At 39.7% G+C, this 10,083-nt stretch overlaps 2 long non-coding RNA genes across 2 annotated transcripts; both read right to left on the reverse strand.

Moving 5' to 3' along the window:
* Nucleotides 1-1,829: 1,829 nt before the first annotated feature.
* On the reverse strand, nt 1,830-3,876 carry LOC116873574. Its single transcript, XR_004383850.1, has 3 exons — nt 3,832-3,876; nt 2,534-2,890; nt 1,830-1,966 (listed from the first exon to the last, which is right to left on the reverse strand). It is a non-coding gene; the product is annotated as an uncharacterized LOC116873574 (long non-coding RNA).
* A 63-nt stretch (nt 3,877-3,939) lies between these two features.
* Nucleotides 3,940-9,668, reverse strand: LOC116873573. The gene is made up of 5 exons (XR_004383849.1): nt 9,607-9,668; nt 9,210-9,414; nt 7,072-7,178; nt 4,759-4,945; nt 3,940-3,970 (listed from the first exon to the last, which is right to left on the reverse strand). It is a non-coding gene; the product is annotated as an uncharacterized LOC116873573 (long non-coding RNA).
* Between the last annotated feature and the right edge of the window lie 415 nt (nt 9,669-10,083).

Consider the following 10,083-nt stretch of genomic DNA (forward strand, 5'->3'; position numbering starts at 1 on the left):
CCTTGTTTCATTTCCAGCCTCTCCTGCACACAACACCAAGATGCTTTACTTTGAGGTTGCCTGAGAGCCATGTGCCAGATCAAAACGTGGACCTTTGCGTTTTTGCTTTCTCTTTGCCAGGAATACTTTGCTTCTCCATTTGCCCAGTTAGCACTTGCCTCATCATCCCTTTTGCCCCATTGTGGAAACCCCTTCCTTCCAGGAGCCTCACCCACCTCCAGTGCCAATGTGCTGCTGGGGTGCCTTTCCCCCCCTTTCTCATAGCACTTGCACTGAGACTAGCTGTTTCCTCTATTGTGGGCTTCTGTGTGCTGGGTTCTCTGTTCACCACTGACCAGGCCAGGCCAGGCACATCACAGGCCCTTGTAAGTAATGGCTAAATGAAAGAATCTAAATGTAATATCCAAGGTAGAGTTCAACTAAATGAGTGTTATACAACCAAGAAGGAGCCAAGTGAAGTTTTCTAGCTATGTCAACTTATTATAATAGTTTATATTATTATATATTATAAAAATGTTAAAAATGACTTACAGTGTCCTAAACACACCAGGCTGTAAGAATGCCTTAGTCGCCTATTAAAATGACATAGTCCTGGCTCTGGAACCACAAGAAACTGGAAAAAGGGTTCGAGTCTGAAGAGGAGAGCTAGTGATTAGGATCAGGAACAAACTGGCTTTTGACCATATATGCTTTTGATTTTTAATTTGTTTTTAAAAAGAGAAGAAGAAATTTCAAAAATATACACATTTAGGGGTGCCTGGGTGGCTCAGTCGGTGGAGCGTCTGCCTTCAGCTCAGGTCATGATCCCAGGGTCCTAGGATGGAGTCTGGCATCCATCGGGCTCTCTGCTCAGCGGGGAGCCTGCTTCTCCCTCTGCCCGCTGTTTTCCCCTGCTTGTGCTCGAGCACTCTCTTTCTCTCTCTCTCTGTCAAATAAACAGATAAATAAATTATAATCTTTAAAATAAAAATGTATATATATCTGCACATTTATATGTGTGCATTTATTGTTGGAAGAATACATACATACAAAGTTAATACTGATCACCCTCTCTAGGAAGGTGAACTGGGATTTGGGGAGGACAAAGTTGAGAAAGACACTTTCTAACAACATTCTTTGATACCTTTTAGAATTTCCAGTCATGTTGAATGACTTGGTCCAAACTTTCTTAAAAATTAAGCAGAAATACAGATTTTTAGGGCCTTCACTTGGGGTTCTGATTCACGAAGCTGAGGTAGGGCCTGGAAATCTGTATTTTAAACAAACTCCCTGGGTAACACCTATCATCTGGAACGTTTGGGGAACAAGGTTAAGGTTGGGCTTGACCTGGGACATCACCTAATCCAGTAATTCTCAAATCTGGGCATCATCCCTGATTTAATCAGACTATTTGGGGAAGAGGCCATGGAAACCAATATTATTTGAAGTGCCTTCAGGTTATTCTGACACAGGCAACTGTTCGCAGCTAGCATTGAGACCACTGGTCCAGTGCAATCAATCACTCAGCCAGGGACAACTGGGTGGCTCAGTCAGTTAAGCCACTGCGTTCAGCTCAGGTTACAATCCCAGGGTCCTGGGACTGAGTCCCGAAATAGGGCTCCTTGCTCAGCGGGGAGCGTGCTTCTCTCTCTGCCTTTGCCTGCCACTCTGCTTGCTTATGCTCTCTCTCTCTCTGACAATAAATAAAATCTTTTTTAAAAAAATCAATCACTCAGCCAACACATGAATCTCTTCTCCATCCTGTATGCACAGAAATGTCTCTATCATTGCGGTGGCCACCCTCCAAGATAGCCCCCCAAATTCCCACTTCCCAGTGTTTCCACCTGTGGCACGGAATGGGGATGACCTGTGTAACCAACAGACACTGCAGAAAGGTATGGCCATGACTTCCAGCGCTGAGCTGTAAAAGACGCTGTGGCTTCTGTCTGGCTCTCTCTTGGATTGTCCACTCTGGAGAAGCTAGATACTGTGTTGTGAGGACATGTAGGAAGCCATATGGTGAGCAAGTAAATCCTTTGGCCAACAGCCAGCACTGACTTGCCAGTTATGTGAATAAACCATCTTGAAAGTGGATTTTCCAGCCCCAAACCTTCAAATGACTGCAGCATTGGCTGTCATCTTAACTGTGGATTCATAAGAGATCATGAGATAGAACCAATAAGCTGAGGCACTCTTTGGCTCCAGATGCCCTGAAACTGTGTGAAATAATAAATGTTTCTTACTGTTTTAAACTACTAAGTTTGGGGGCGCCTGGGTGGCTCAGTTGGTTAACCATCTGCCTGGCTCAGGTCACGATCTCGGGGTCATTGAGCACCAAGTCATCAGGCTCCCTGCTCAGTGGGGAGTCTCCTTCTCCCTCTCCTTCTGCTGTCCCTCCCTCCCCAGCTTGTGCCCTCTGGCTCTCTCTCTGTCAGAAAAATAAATAAAATCTTTTTAAAAAACTAAAAAAATAAACTACAAAGTTTGGGGGGAAACTGCTACATAGCCTTCAGTAACGAATATAACCATACTTTTCCATATGTGTTGTTCTTACCAGTGGCGTCCTTTCCATGTCATTTTCATCTTCCAACTGGCAAAAATTTTGGTTGTTCTTTTTTCTAAGCCTGCAACTAAGGAATTATAATATGACGTTTGCTTTTACAGGTTGAGTATTAGTTCAGAGCGCCATCATAGGACTTTCTGACCTGTGCCATCCTACCTTTTAAACAATGCTGACCAGCACTGTAAACATCTATGAGTTCTCCTTCCTGGGGCTCTCTGAGGTTTGGCTTGAATGGATGGGGCAACATCAAGGGATATTTTTTGTAGCGACGAAGATCTGTGTGTTTGTCCACTGTAGGCCAAATTCCAGTAGGCTTCATGCCTACTGAAGCCTCCCTCTGACCTTTCCCTGGGAACAGAGAGCAGGAGGACTATAAATGACTTTAACTTATGATGAGGAATTATCATGAATACATTCATTGTACTCTACTAAACTAGAGCCTGACGTGAAACTATTGGTCTCTGTGTTGACAGAGAAGATTTGCACCTGATTTTCCTCTGGCAAATTTATGTGTGTCCAACATCACTAATATCAGAAAGAGTATTCCATATACAATTCCCCTTCCAGTCCTAGGAGTTCTTTGGAAGGAAGCCTCTCTCTCCTTGCTGTCACCTGTAAGAACCACATCCAATTTTACTAATGAACTATCACCAAAGTCTTACAAAACAAATATGTGTATTTGCCTTATGCCAGCTCTTCCTCTTATCTGCCAGTTTCTCATGGTTATGGTCATTTGGTTTGACCCGAGTGGACACTTGATTATTTAAAAATCCAAAATCCTAAACCCGCTGGTATGATTCTGCTTGCATATAAAATCAAAGGTCCACTGATGAAACATTAAACGGAATTAGGAGAATGTGGGATGTGTGTTGCTTTGTGTTGCCTAGCAATATGGTTAGGGCACAGGAATCACAGAGAGGATGAAATTCACACCCACAAGGAAATCATATTATTCATAAACACACACACACTCTCACACACACAGGCATATACACACATCTGACATCTCTGGAAGAATGTTACAAACCATGAGTACAGAATTATAGTCACAAGTAGAATAGACTTTGGAATACTGTATAATAAACATGCTGGCTGAGCTGTTACTTATACTTCAATGTCTGCGTGAATATATCTGCAAAAAATATTATATGCTTGTGAATGGGCTTTACAACATCCCTCAAAGACATGGGCGCAGTCAGGATTAAGTAAAGCTCACATTTTTAGGAGGAATATATTAACAAGTAAAATTACAGGAAGAAATATTTAATATATAGAAAAACCTGGGGCACCTGGGTGGCTCAGCTGGTTAAATGTTTGCCTTCAGCTCAGTTCATGACCCTGGGGTCCTGGGATGGAGCCCCACATCAGTCTCCCTTCTCAGCAGGGAGTCTGCTTCTCCCTCTGCCTGCTGCTCCCCCTGCTTGTGCTCTCTCTGTCAAAAAAAATAAATAAAATATTTAAAAAAGAAAAGAAAAGAAATACTTTACTCTCTTTGCTCATCCTTATTTCAAAATATTTAGATTTACCATTCATTTTCATAAGACCTAAGTGTGATGATAAAAAGCGTACTCATTAGGGCACCTGGGTGGCTCAGTCCATTAAGTGTCTTGCAATGTTATGTGATTTCCCTCAACCTAACTTTTCCCATCTGCGAATTAGAGTAATAAATACAGTAATATTTGACTTATAGGGTCATCATGAGGATTAAAATAAGGGAACCCATGTAAAGGGCAGAGGCAGCGCATGGTACTCCAAATACAGTAGCCTTTCTGCTCCTTATTAGTGTTATTATGCAAAAGGCCTTTTGACTGCCTTCCAATAAATAATAGAGGCCACCAGTTAGCCCTAAGCAATGTGATCAGTAAAGATTTTGCCTGTAAAAAGGCTGTTTGGTTGTCAGGAAGAGAAGACTATGGCCTCCAGTCCCTTCCCCGCATCAAAGGAGAGGCAGGAAGTCACCCACTCTTTCTTCTCCTAGCCCAGTTAATGGTTATTCCAAAGTCAGACAGTCAACGAACTCAGTTCTAAGGATGAGAACCAAGACTCTAATGTGGCCACTCACTAAAGGAAAACTCTCCCCCAAGGCTACACAGTCCTGTGTCTTCCCAGCTCCAGCCTCCCCTCCCAGACAACTTAGTCCTCCATCCTGTATCCTCCCAGGTTGCAAATCTGGAAGTGATCTGTAAGAAATTCCCTCTTTCTTCTTTCCTGCTGACCTCGGAAATGTTCTCACTTCTCTTCTCGGTAGAGCTGGGATTTCCTGGATACATACTGCTTTCCCAGGCTATTGTCGAAGGGAACTGGCAGGTGGGTGCCGGGAGGGGAGGGAGCCCAGGAGGCATCAGCCATCCCCTCCACAGGAGCTGTAAGCTCTAGTTCCTAGCAGCATTTGTCCCATAAGATCTAGGTGAGAAAGAAGAGAATAGCTGAGCTGCCAGCCTTCCCCTGGGGAGAGGTAAGCAATTAGCCGAGCACCCTGAGAAGCCCTGGGCAAAAACAACATGTGTACCCTACCAGGCAAAAGATGAACAGTGAGTGATGTGTGAGAACGAGAAAATTATATGGATTCTATTTTAAGATTAAAATGTGAATCAAAAAAACAACTTTAAAAAGATATTTTAATTTATTCCTAATATCTTTCTACTTGTATGAATTTGGGATTTTTTTTTCCTTTTGCAACTATTCTGAACAGAATTAAATTACAACTGCTATGGTTACTTATTATAGTTTAGAAAATTCCATTTATTTAGCTAAAAATAATTTTTTTTTCTCCCTTGGTTTTTAAATGTCCTTGAAACAACAATGAGTTAGAAAATAAAATGGAAGAAAGGGCCTCATTTGTATTAGCAACAAAAAAGATTTAATTCCTGGGAATAAACTTGAGAAATGAAGAACTACATGAAGAAGATTTTTAAAGCTACTGAGGGTCAAAAAGAAGACTTGAACAAATAGAAGGGTATTTATGTTTTTAGATAAAAGAGACTTTATAAAGAGGTCAATGCTCCCCAAATTATCTCTAAATGTAAAAAAATACATATCACTTGAAAATAAGTTTTTTTTAAATGATATGTACTGATTATAACATTAATATGGAAAAATAAACATGCCAAAATATGCAGGAAAATCCTAAAAAAGAAAAACAAGGACTGGGGAGTCTGGGTGGCTCAGTGAGTTAAGCATCTGCCTTCTGCTCAGGTCATGATCCCAGAATCCTGGGATAGAGTCCCCTGTCCAGTTCCCTGCTCAGTGGGGAGCCTGTTTCTCCCTCTCTCTCTGCCTGCTGCTCCCCCTGCTTGTGTGAGTTCTCTCTCTGTCATATAAATAAATAAAATCTTTAAAAAAAAAGAAAAAGAAAAACAACGGTTAACCTAACTGCATTAGATACTAAAATGTAAAGCTACAATCATTAAAAAAAGGTATGCTACATTAATAGATAGAACAATGGAACAGAAATTGACTCAAATACAAAAAGAAACTTAGTATAAGATAAAATGATATTTCTTATCAGTGGAGAGAGATGCCCATTCAATAAATGCTGTTCAAGCAACTGAACAGCTCTCTGGGGAGAAAACATTACAGTTGGATTCAAACCTTTCACCTTTTGCCATAAATTCAGATGGATTACATTTTTAGAAATAAGAAAGGGAAAGAAAATTCTGAGCATGCCAGAAAAAATTGTCAGGTAATTTTTAAATATAATCTCAGGGGGTGCCTGGGTGGCTCAGTGGGTTAAAGCCTCTGCCTTTGGCTCAGGTCGTGATCCCACGGTCCTGGGATTGAGCCCTGCATCGGGCTCTCAGCTCAGTGGGGAGTCTGCTTCCTCCTCTCTCTCTGCCTGCCTCTCCCCCTACTTGTGATCTCTGTCAAATAAATAAATAAAATCTTTAAAAATAAATAAATAAATTAATTAATTAATTAATAAAATCTCAGACTAGGGTAGGTCCTTTGAAGTATAGAATAAAAGCCAGAGTCCATAAAAAATTGGATATATACATAAAATCAAATACTTCTGTATGGCAGAACAACAACAAAACATTGGCAAAGTTGAAAGACAAAAAACAAACTTTAGAAAAAATTGTAATTCATATAACAGATAAAGGATTCCTATAAATTAATAAGAAAAAGATCAGTATTTCAATAAAAAAGAGATAGTTTGTAGAAAAAGAAATAAACAGAATGAAGTTCTGTTATCTCATAATATGATATCATATAATGATATCTCATAATAAGATATCATTTTCACCTGTCAGATTGGGTAAGACGAAATTAAATTCATTGTTGAAACAAGCATGGTAAATGGGCAGTCCAATTTGCCTGCTGAAAGTTTAAATCAGTGCAATACCATCATGGGCAATTTGAGAGAAATATATCAAAATCATAAATGGACCTATATTTTAATGCAGCAATTCCACTTTCAGAGATATATCCTGTTTGTGTGCTTGAGCATGTGTGAAATAATGTGGGTACTAAGTTATTTAATACATAATTTTCTGTAATAGCAAAAGATTAGGAATAATCTAAATGCTTACCAATAGGAAATCTGTGAATTGGGGCTACAGCTCTATAATGGAACATTATGCAGCTGTCAAAAAGGATGAGGCAACTCTTTATATACTGATGTGATGATTTCCATGACCTATTGCAAAGTAAAAGGTAAACCAGAAACTACAGTCATCAGTTGTCTCCAGAAAAGAAACAACTTGGAAAGAGATTTTCTCTTTCCATTCCTTTATTTTCGGAGATGTGAATGTTGTTAGTGTATTATTTAGTCTAGAAATAAATAAATAACATTTAAAATGAATAAAAACCCTCACCACTTTGATTGTTTTTATGTAAATATTTCAGTATTTTATCTGGTACTTTGACCATCTTGCTATAGCAAATAGCTAAACGTTTTCCAAGACTTCCATGTTATCATTGTCTTTATGGAGTTGGATTTTAAGCATAAATCCTCCAAGCAAGGAGAATGCCAAATAAGCCCATTTCTTCTGAATGTGCCATTTTCTACTGTGCTATGACCTGATTTGATGTTACAGGTTAGGGTTGGTGGATGGCAGAATTCTAAGACTATCCCCAAGTTCTCTTGAGTTTTATTAGAACACAGCCCTGCCCCTCTGTTTACATATTTTCTGTGGCTGCTTTCCTGCTACAACACAAGGCTGAGTACTCACAAGAAGTCCCACGACCCCCAAAACCTACGGTATTTACTATTTTTCCTCTGTAGGAAAAGTTTGCCACCCCCTGGTTTAAACCACCTTTGAGTTGGGTCTCCTGTCATTTGCAGCTTAAGAGCATTCGCACAATACTGATCTCTTTCATTCTGGTGAAAAGTGAAATAACACTACACTCAAACTGATAATAATGACTATGCATGTTTCAAGATAAACCTTCATTAAAATAGACCATACATACAGAAAAGTTTACAAATCATTATGATACAGCTCCATGCTTGTGTAACCACCACCAAACTCTAGGAGCTCACTTTAGGAACTCTATCCCCCACCCCAAAGAAACCCACTTTTCAGATTTCTATCAGAATACATCTCCACAGACTAATTTTGACTGTTTACAGACTTCAGATAAATGGATTCATAGGTATGTGTCCTTTTGTGTCTGACTTCTTTTGGTCAGCATTTTGTTTGTGAAATTCATCTATGTTGTGTGTAGCAGGAGCTCATTCTTTCCCATGGCTATGCAACGTGCCATCATATAAGCAAACCACAGTTTATTTTTTCACTCTACAGTTGATGGACATGTGAGTAGTCTCTAATTTTTTACTATTGTGACTAGTGTTGCTGTGAATAATATAATTTTTGGGTGCATGTATATACCTTTATATTTATCATATATATATTTATATATAAGTATATAAATAAATATATTTTTAAATATATAAGAATAAAAGTGTATATTTTATATATTATGTGCATATAACTTATATACATCATTGAGTGTTATTGTGGGCCATCCATATATGATTTTTACTAAGGATATGCAAGTGATTCCATGTCAGAAAATGCATAGTTCCACTGAACAGAAATTTGGTCTTCTTCCCATTTTACTTTGACATAGAGATTCATTCAGCAGAGTACCAAGCTCAAAAGACCACACACACACAAGCAGACGAATAACCAGGAATTGAAAAATTTAAAAAATTAATCAACAAGCTAATTTCCTCTCCAAACCCACACAAGTACTTTAAGGAAGCTGCAAACTGCCGTCTTAGAGACTAATTGTTTAAGCATCTGAATTCAAATCAGTAACTTCCTTTGGAACACTGGGAAGGTTCAGATGGCCTTGGCATGCCATTGAGTCACGGAGGTCCGTTTTCTTTACTTTGAGAAAAAAGAAATGAAAGTTACAAATGAATGGGATAGAAAGGAACATCCGTGGACCCAGAGCTCCAAAATCCAAGGCAGAATCTTGGCAGTTAAGTTGCAGCTTAACTTTCCTATTTAGCAACCCTGTTATAAAGAAAGGCCCCATAAAATCAAGATTTCATCAGAGGGCATCTCCCATTCCAGCCACCTCTGACTGGTGCTTGTGTCTAGTGGCTCCCACCTCTACTCCGGCAGCATTCTCCAAGGACCCGAAAACAGCATTATCTATGTTTTTTGACCAAGCAACATCCGAGGGTTGCATCAAGAGCATATTGTCTTATACATACCAGGAAAAAGAAGAGAACCATGAGTCTACAAAGGCAATCAGGAGACCAATTATTAGGCATGAACATCTGATTGAAGTTCTTTTTCCACTCATTGTTATTACCAAACCAGTAGAGAAGATTCAATCTGATAATTATCAGGATGAGTCATCAGTAGCCACAGAGTGCTAGGGTCAAACTCAGGGCTCTGTGGTTTTGAGCTAGTGTCCTCCCAACAAGATAGCAAATTGCAAATTGAACTATTTTGTCTTGTGTCTCCAGTTTAGCCAACTATAAAGTAAAGATTTCTTTAAGAAAGAAAGGAAGAGAGAGAGAAAGAACAAGAAAAAGGAAGGAGGGGAGGGAGAAGAAAAAAAGGGGTGGGGGTAAGGGAAAGCAAGCATCTGAAGGGATACTTCACCACTCCAAATGTCCAGAGCAGTGCGGAGCATGTCTTCTATCCCCAGTGGTCTGCTCCAGGTATATCCCAGGGCTTTCTTTAACTTTCCTTAGAAACTTCAGGATCTCTTTCAGGTGTATCCCAGGGCTTTCTTTAACTTTCCTTAGAAACTTCAGGATCTCTTTCAGCCTCTAAGGACCAATGACAGCTGGTTAGCTATGAGGCAGCCCTTCTGTCCCAGTAGACGTTGCCTCTACGCTCCCGCTCTAGGACTGATCATGAAAGTCTGAAGAGAAAAGGAAGTGGAGAAAGGGATTTTTTTTTTCTCTCTGCAACTTTGTAACTGAACAATACACAGGAGAACCAAGCAGAACATTCTAAGCTTTGGGGTACAGATAGAGCAGCCCTATGTGGCCACCTTGTCTTGGGTGGTGTTGTCTGATTTTCAGTATTCTCTCCCACCATTAAACCAAAGTAATTTGTCTCCTGATTTGAATT

The sequence above is a fragment of the Lontra canadensis genome, unplaced genomic scaffold, assembly GCF_010015895.1.
Source record: "Lontra canadensis isolate GAN:19392208 unplaced genomic scaffold, GSC_riverotter_1.0 scaffold34, whole genome shotgun sequence".
Taxonomy (NCBI): domain Eukaryota; kingdom Metazoa; phylum Chordata; class Mammalia; order Carnivora; family Mustelidae; genus Lontra; species Lontra canadensis.